The sequence below is a fragment of the Colobus angolensis genome, unplaced genomic scaffold (assembly GCF_000951035.1).
Source record: "Colobus angolensis palliatus isolate OR3802 unplaced genomic scaffold, Cang.pa_1.0 Scaffold121, whole genome shotgun sequence".
NCBI lineage: Eukaryota > Metazoa > Chordata > Mammalia > Primates > Cercopithecidae > Colobus > Colobus angolensis.
In genome coordinates this window covers 7754895-7763449 of record NW_012113253.1, presented here as the reverse complement: position 1 = coordinate 7763449, position 8555 = coordinate 7754895, and the positions used below count along the sequence as shown (strand labels likewise).

Sequence of the window (8555 nt, the reverse complement as noted above, 5' to 3'; positions counted from 1 at the left end):
GGTGTCTCCCTGCCCGGTTCTCCGTGGCCCCGAGAGCGTCTCCTGCAAGGACAGGTCGGGGTGACTGGAGCTGCGCCCGGTTGAAGGGAGTTGCCAGACTTGGCGACCCTGGCGCTTGGCAGTTTGATGGGCAATATTCATTCCTTTGTGTTCTCAGGGTTCACCTGCTAGATCGGCCGGCCCAGGGAGAGAAGTGCCGGAATGTTGCAGCTCTCGGCGAGGAAATGTCCTTTCCCAGAGGGCGGCAGCACCCCGTGCGTCTGCAGCCGCCCTCTTAGTCTTAGTGGACCTGTCTGCAGAGGCTGTTAGGAGCAGTACTTAGCCACAATAGCAAGCCTTCGTGAGGATTTGGAGAGTATCTTCCACTCATCTCTTTTATTTCTTTTTTTTTTTGCTATTTTGCAGTCACGTAATCAGAATTCCTAGTTCATCTCTAATACATTCCTAATTACTTTAATCCAGCTTTATTTGTTCCTTCCTCTCATATCGTTTCAGCCAGTTATATCCCCTTTGAATGTTTCAATCTACACTAGTCTTGGTATTCTTAATTGAATAAACAAATTCAGTCTGGGCCTGGTGCATTTCCTCCTGGTTTATTTCTCTTCAAGATTTAGATCACTCTTCCGTGGAATACTGAGAAACGAATGGTACAGAGGCTGGACAGAATGTCCATTTGCCATCTGTTACTTAACTAAATATATCACTCTCTCAGTCCTTGTTTAGTGTGTCTGTGTAATTTAAATTAGGAACAAACCAAGGAGCCATGGTCTTTCCGAATGTACTTGGTATCTTTGGTAACCCAGTAAATGTTTACCAATTAGAAAATTGAACAGGCTAGGCAGTTTAGGTTTAAGTGTCTTTGACCTCGAATCTTAAAGGAATTAATTATGGGTATGTTTATTTTCATTTATGGAAAGTTTTAAAGCTGTTATACCTTTAAATGCTACTTGAAGGCTGCCAGCGACTTTACATATGGGATACTTCAAGCCTACAGATAGCACAAGAATAGTAAGTTAAGTACCCATACATAATATCCTTCTTGAAAAAACGTCAATATGTTGGCCGGGCGCGGTGGCTCTCGCCTGTAATCCCAGCACTTTGAGAGGCCGAGGCGGGCGGATCACGAGGTCAGGAGATAGAGACCATCCTGGCTAATACGGTGAAACCCCGTCTCTACTAAAAATGCAAAAAAATTATCTGGGCTTGGTAGCAGGCGCCTGTAGTCCCAGCTACTAGGGAGGCTGAGGCAGGAAAATGGCGTGAACACGGGCGGCGGAGCTTGCAGTGAGCCAAGATTGTGCCACTGCACTCCAGCCTGGGTGAGAGAGCGAGTCTCTGTCTCAAAAAAAAAAAAAGAAAGAAAGAAAGAAAGAAAAAGAAAAGAAAATATATCAACATGTTAAACAACATTTCAGTACAGATGCTGCTTCTGGCTTTCTTGTCTTCCTAAAAATTAGAAGGACTTTCTGTTCTTCACTAGGCCAAATAAATCTATTAAAAAACACTTATTGAACATCCCCAGCTTGAATTCCTAGAGGCGCCTTAGACTCAGGCCGTCTAAGATGTAGTTTGTCCTTTCCTCAAAGCATGCTTCTTTCATTCACCCAGACACAAGCCAGAAACCTAGAATTCTTCACAGGCCCCATTCTTTTTGTCACTTCCAATTAATAACTAACCACCAAGTCCTGTTTATTATACCCCAGAAATATCCCTGTGCTCTCTCTTCTATATCTCCCTCCGCTTTTAGAGCAGTGTTTTCAACTTTGGCTACATATTCTTATGTCCACGTTGCACCCACCAATTAAATCAGAATCACTGAGGGTGGTGCTCGGGCATTAGTAGTTTTTAAAACTCCCCAAGTGTGCTGGGCATGGTGGCTGACACCTGTAGTCCTAGCACTTTGAGAAGCAGAAGTGGTTGGATCACTTGAGTCCAGGAGTTCAAGAGCAGCCTGAGCAAGATGGCGAAAATACAAAAATTAGCCTGGCATGGTGGCCCACGTCTGTAGTCCCAGCTACTCCAGGGGGCTGAGGCAGGAGGATCATCTCCATAGCATTAGGAGGTCAAGGCAGCAGTGAGCCCTGGTCACACCACTGCCCTCCCGCCTGGGCGACAGAGTGAGACCCTGTCTCAAGAAAGAATGAAAGAAGGGAAGGAGGGAGGGAGGGAGAGAAAGAAACCGGGCACAGTGGCTCATGCCTGTAATCCCAGCACTTTGGGAGGCTTAGGTGAATGGATCACTTAAGGCCAGGAGTTTGATACCAGCCTGGACAACATGATGAAACCTCATCTCTACAAAAAAATGTAAAAATTGGTGGGTCATGGTGGCACACTCCTGTAATCCCAGCTCCTTGGGAGGCTGAGGCATGAGTCGCTTGAACCTGGGAGGCAGAGATTGTAGCAAGCCGAGATTGTGCTACTGCACTCCAGCCTGGGCAATAGAGTGAGACTCCATCTTAAAACAAAACAACAACAACAAAAATAATAAATAAATAAATAACCTCTTCCCAGGTAATTCCAATGCATAACCAAGGTTGGAAACCACTGCTGGGGCCTCATTATTTCTCACTGGAATACTGCAAAAGCCTAATTGGCCCCAGGTGCCTTATTTTTTGGCTATATTCTCTTTTATTTCCCTCCTCTTTTCTAATTCATTTAACATCAATTCGATAAACATTTGAATGCTTACTATGTTGAGGATGGGGTGTTTGCCGTTATAGGCACTGAGACTATAGCAATGAAAAAGCCTACATATCTGTTTGCATGGTGCTTACATTGGGGGATGAGGATTAAAGAAGGAAAAATAATGAAAAAGAAATACACCTACCAGAGTAACAGAAACCAGAGAGGTTGTAACTTAGTTTGGTCTCTCAAACTAACGTCAATTCTTCTGACATTTGAGCTGGATTCTATAAGACAAGAAGAAGGCAAACTAGTTAGGAGGTGGGGAAGACAGAGGAACAGCAGATGCAAAGGTCTTAGCCAGAAACACTTGTCAAATCCAAGGCAGCTAGAGGCTGAACATAGTAAAAGGGAGGGGAGTATGACATGGGCCGGGGGGCAGGTGGGTAGTCAGAAAAGTAGGAGGCAGCCAGATTGTTTAATACCTTTTTAGGTATGGTAAGGAGAATTCTAGATGATTGGTATGAAGTGTGATGAGACAATAGATGTTTAAGCAGCGTAACATCTGATCTGTCTTTGAAAAAGATCACTCAGGCTGTTCTGTGGATCAGATTAAGGCAGAGCAAGAGTGGAAGTAGGGAGACCAGTTAAGAGGCTATTCCAGGAATCTAATAAAGATGTCATAGTTCTTTGAACCAAGGTGGAGACTGTGGAGACAGAAGTGGATGGTTTTGGTTTTGGTTTTAGAGGTCATACATTTGGTTTGGTTTTAGAAGTCAAACTTGTTTGGAATGGAATAAAAGTGGCAAGTAAAGAGAAAGAGAACTACTTTTTTTTTTTTTTTTTTTTTTTTTTTGAGACAGAGTCTTACTCTGTCACCCAGTGCTCAATCTTGGCTCATTGCAACCTCCACCTCCTGGGCTCAAGCAATCTTCCCACTTCTGCCTCCCGAGTAGCTGGGACTTCAGGCATGTGCTACCATGCCTGGCTAATTTTTGTATTTTTTGTAGAGATGAGGTTTTGCCATGTTGCTCAGGTGGGTTTTGAACTCCTGGGCTTAAGTGATCTGCCCACCTCAGCTTTCCAGAGTGCTGGGATTGCAGGCATGGGCCACGTGCCCAGCCAAGAACTACTCTTTAGTGAGTACATACTATATATACTCTTTTTTTAAAGAGTGCATATATTTATTGAGTACATATACTATATATACTCTTTATTGAGTACATATACTGTATGACAGGCACTATTTTGATTGCTTTATAAGTATTAAGCCACTTAGTTTATCATAAAGAGTCCCTAAAGCTCCCATATTAGGATCTGAGGCACAAGAGTTTAAGTAATTTGCTGAAAGTTATGTAGCCAAGTGGCAGAGCTGGGATTTGAACCATCCAGCAGGCTGATTCCAGAGCTCATGCTCTTCTCTTAACCCTACCTCTGGCCCCTTCGCTGGTGTCACAGTCCAAGTGAACATTTCTTTAGCCACAGTAAGCTACTAGCACGACCACAAATCCCCCATCCTTTCCTCTCTTCCTTCTCTTCTCTCTCTCACACATCCTGCTAACTTTCTTTCTCTTTGTAGGTACTACCTAGCTTTGCAGATGCTGCTATGCCTAAAATGCCCCCTCTCCTCTCCTCTGCCTAGCTTATTTCTATCAACTCTCACTGGTCCTGACAGGCTAAATCAAGCTCACGTTCCCTAGCTCCACAGCAATCATGCTTACCTCTATAATTTTTCTGTATAAAGCACTTCACTGTCATTATTTGTAGGCCTTTCCCACTAAACTTTGAAGGCAGAGAGCTTAATGCCTGACACCTAGTGAGAGAAGAAGGAAGCAGGCAAAGAAGCTTAGTTATGCACATGACATGCCTTCCCTAGGTGCTGTGAGACACCAATATGGTAAAGTATTGTCCCTTCCCTTGAGCAGCTTGTAAACTTGCCAGGGAAACTGACATGGAGAAAATCACTCTAGGACAGTGTGGTGGCACACGCCTGTAATCCCAGCACTTTGGGAGGCTGAGGCAGGCAGATCATTTGAGCCTAGGCAATGTGACAAAAACCATCTCTAAGAGTTTTGTCATGTGCCCAAGCATGGCGGCACACGCTTGTAGTCCCAGCTACTCAGGAGGCTAAGGTGAAAGGATCACTTGAGCCTGGGAGGTTTAGGTTGCAGTGAGCCAAGATCACACCACTGCAATCCAGCCTGGATGACAGAGCAAGACTCTGTGTCCAAATATATATAATCACTCTAACATAAGAGCCAATAAAGTACATATGATATAAACACAGGACAGGGTACCATTAATTCTGCTTCAAGATATCAAAGGCAAGAAGTTTGGCCTTATGTTTGTTTCACTGGGGAAAATAAAATGCAACCAGGAACGAATGGGAGGTTGGGGGCTTTATTCTCCACCATCCTTTCACCTGGCTTACTTAGGGAGGCAGTCATGGGCCTTGTCTAGGGAGAAAGAGATTCTCATTTGGTACAACTGATCATTGGAATGTGCTACTTCTTGACTCTCCTCCTTACCTGTCCTTATGTGACTAAATATAATGATTTCCAAATTGATTCAGTTTCTTTCCCAGCAGGGTCATAGAAAGTTTTCTTCTTCTTCTTCTTGTTCTTTCTTTTTCTTTTTTTTTTTTTGGAGACGAGGTCTCACTCTGTTGCCTAGGTAGGAGTGCAGTGGTGCAGTGCGATCACACCTTGACCTCCTGGACTCAAGCGATCCTCCCACCTTAGCCTCTTGAGTAGCTGGGACTACAGGTGTGTGCCACCATGCCTGGCTAACCTTGCTTGTTAAAATAGATTTCTGAGTTTCATCTCAGACTAACAGAATCATTATCTGTGGGGTTGGGGTGCTAGAAACGAGTTTTCCACAAGCTCTCCAGGTAATTCATATCACATGATTGAGAACCACAGCATAAGTGTTTCAGTCATTATGATAATATCCCAACTTCAGGAAGTTTTCTTCCACTAGACCTCTCACTGGGCCCTTCAGAGAGTGCCAGGGGAAAGGAAATTGTTTCTTTCCTCTTTATGGGACCCATGCAATTACTTAGAATCTTCTTTATTTCCCCTCCCACCCATTCTCCTGACATATCCCCAAAGCTCTTCTTGATGAATTCTCAGGCGACTGTTCCCATTTGCTTACTCCAGTCTTTCTTGGTTCCCTTCCCTGTTTGACTCACAGGCCAGCCCACACTGGTGACCTGGACCAGAATCCCCCAGAGGCTCCTGCAAATTAAGCTGGTTAGACTCACTCCACGTTTGACAGGATGAGGTTGGCTCACTGTGTCTAGAGTGGCAGGATGCACTGGGGCAGGATGTCAGCAGGTGATGAGCAATGACTTAGATTTAGTTTGCCCAGGACAGTCATGGCTTCCACCTATTATGGGGGCCTGATTGTTAATAGTACCCTCTTTCATTCTCAAAAAGTCCTGGGTTAGACAATAAATTACATGGTCACCCTGGTAATGAGCCTCATGTCACGGCCAACTGTTGTGACATTTTAGCCCCTAGATAGGGCCTAAACCACCCCCTCCCCACCCTCTCCAGCCCCTGACCATGTGCCATGGCTCCTTCCTCCCCTCAGATTTCCTTAAAGAATCCCCTGTGGTATAATACTTTGGGCCTACATTAAGGGATTTATAGGAGCCATGAAACTTGTTGCTATATTTACTCTCTCTGACAATATCTGGAAAATATTTTTCTTTGGTTTTAGCACCTGGTATAGTTGTGTTTCCCTTGTTTATTATCCCCATTTGTTTTTGCCTTCTGGAAAGCTAATTGTGGAACTGACAGTATTTCCCTTGGCTATGAGAAAGCTTAAAGCCTTATATGTGGTCTCCTTCCGGTCTGTGTATAAGATTTAACAGGATGTATTTTATATACTTAACTCACTCTTGGCTTAAATTCTCTGTTCCCATTTCTTCACTGCCTTCAGACTGAATTTTTCTGGTGCTATATTTTATGTATATTTCTAGCCCTTTTATCAATTTTGAAACAAGGCAAATATAAAAAAATGTGTATGAATACATGCACACAAAAAAAGGGTACTGATTGTTATATAACTGAAAATGATTATATTTAAATGTATACACAGAATAACTTCCACACTTATGAAATATAATTGTAAGCAATGAGTAGCACTTCAAATAATGCTGGCTTTAGCATTCCTCAGCTACATTATTATCTAGAGAGTGAAATGATTCCAAACAAAAGCAAACAAACAAGAGATTAAATTAATTTTCAAGCTGGAACACTTTTAGGTATGACCCAGAACCTTGATACCAAATAATGTAACAAAGAACACTCACTGCCGGATTTACGTAGCCTAATTTGATAGCACGCATGATTGTTTACCCTCAGAGTGAAATCCTATGCTGTTGGAAATGAAGAAAGGGAGAGGAAGAATGATGGTTGGGGGAATCATATTTGGGAATGCACAGTCCAGATGATAACAGTGACCCACAAGAAGGAATTATGGCCAGAAGCACATGGCCCAGAGCAATCCCCAGGCAACTGTCCTTCCTGTTGCCCTGGATAATGCTGTGAGAGGCTGTAGAGACTGGTACCCTGTGGTTTGCAGCTAATGTAAAGCTGAATAAAGAAGTTCACCGTAATCAAATTACTAAGGAATATATTTTACAACTAGCTTATTTTGGAGGATACATTGAGTTTCCAAGACTCAAAGATAGACATTCTATGGATGGTTTACTAAGTTATTTTATGGATAAATTGAGCTTGTAGTTAAATCTGCTTCAGATTTAATGCTAAATTTTAGCTAAAATTTCAGTGAGATTATGTTTTATATGGTGATTCCTGCTCTTTTCCAGCAAGAATGTAAATTTTTCTTAGGATGGAAGTTTTTTTCTTTTAATACAGAAGCTTTCAGAAAATAAGGTAATAAATCCATGTAGACCCTGTAAGAACAAATGTTAACTTTTCTCATATTTGTATTATTATTTAAAACAAGATAAATTAAACATAGAAATTGAGTTGAGGCCTACTTTGCACCTTCCCCTAGTGCACCATTCCTTTCTTCCCTCAAGTAACTGCTATCCTGAAGTTTTACCTATCTGGTTCACTTTTTTTTTTTTCTTTTTTTTTGAGACAGAGTCTCACTCTGTCATCCAGGATGGAGTTTAGTGGCACAATCTCGGCTCATTGCAACCTCCCCCTCCCAGGTTCAAGTGATTCTCCTGCCTCAGCCTCCTAAGTAGCTGGGATTACAGGCATGTGCCACCATGCCCAACTAATTTTTGTATTTTTAGTAGAGACGGAGTTTCACCATGTTGGCCAGACTTCTCGAACTCCTGACCTCAGGTGATCCGCCCACCTCGGCCTCCCAAAGTGCTGGGATTACAGGTGTGAGCCACCGTGCCTAGTGTTATCTCATTCACAATTTTATACTTTTACAACATAAGCACAAATTCACAAATAACATATTCTAGTGTTTTATATTTTAAACAGTTTTTACTAAGCAAAATTTTACATAAATGATTTTATACTGAATGTATCATTTTATAGCCTTTCTTTTTTAAACAACAACAACAACAAGAAAACACTATTTTCAAGATATACCCAATACCCATGTTGATATATGGAAGTTTAGTTTATTCATTTTGACTGCAATGTAAATACACATTTTCATACATGTATCTTCTTGCTCCTGAAGGAGAGTTTCTCTAGGGTATATGCCTAGAAGCAGAATTACTGAAGAAAACCTTTTAAAAGTTGAAAAATACTATAACCAACCTCTCTCCCCATACTGATTATACTTGTAGGTGCTAATGTTCACTGGGTGGAAAAATAATAGGTGCATTTGGGTTCTCAGAGCCCTTCCAGTAAAAGGTCTGAAATGACTAAATCAGGGTGATGAATGCCCATACATCAAGGTCCTTTAGGCCTGTTTTCTCATCTTTATAATGA

The 8555-nt window shown here is 42.3% G+C and overlaps 1 protein-coding gene across 2 annotated transcripts in view; it reads right to left on the bottom strand.

Moving 5' to 3' along the window:
- The window catches only part of RNF19A (ring finger protein 19A, RBR E3 ubiquitin protein ligase), a 79776-nt gene that overhangs the window by 55343 nt on the left and 15878 nt on the right, over positions 1-8555 (bottom strand). The window contains exons 2-3 of one of the 2 annotated variants that reach the window (XM_011931666.1): positions 2828-2909; positions 1885-1951 (exon numbers count right to left, since the gene is read on the bottom strand). The gene's annotated coding sequence lies outside the window, so the exon portion shown is untranslated. The remainder of the gene's footprint in view (positions 1-1884; positions 1952-2827; positions 2910-8555) is intronic. The other variant, XM_011931655.1, reaches the window with a different exon arrangement.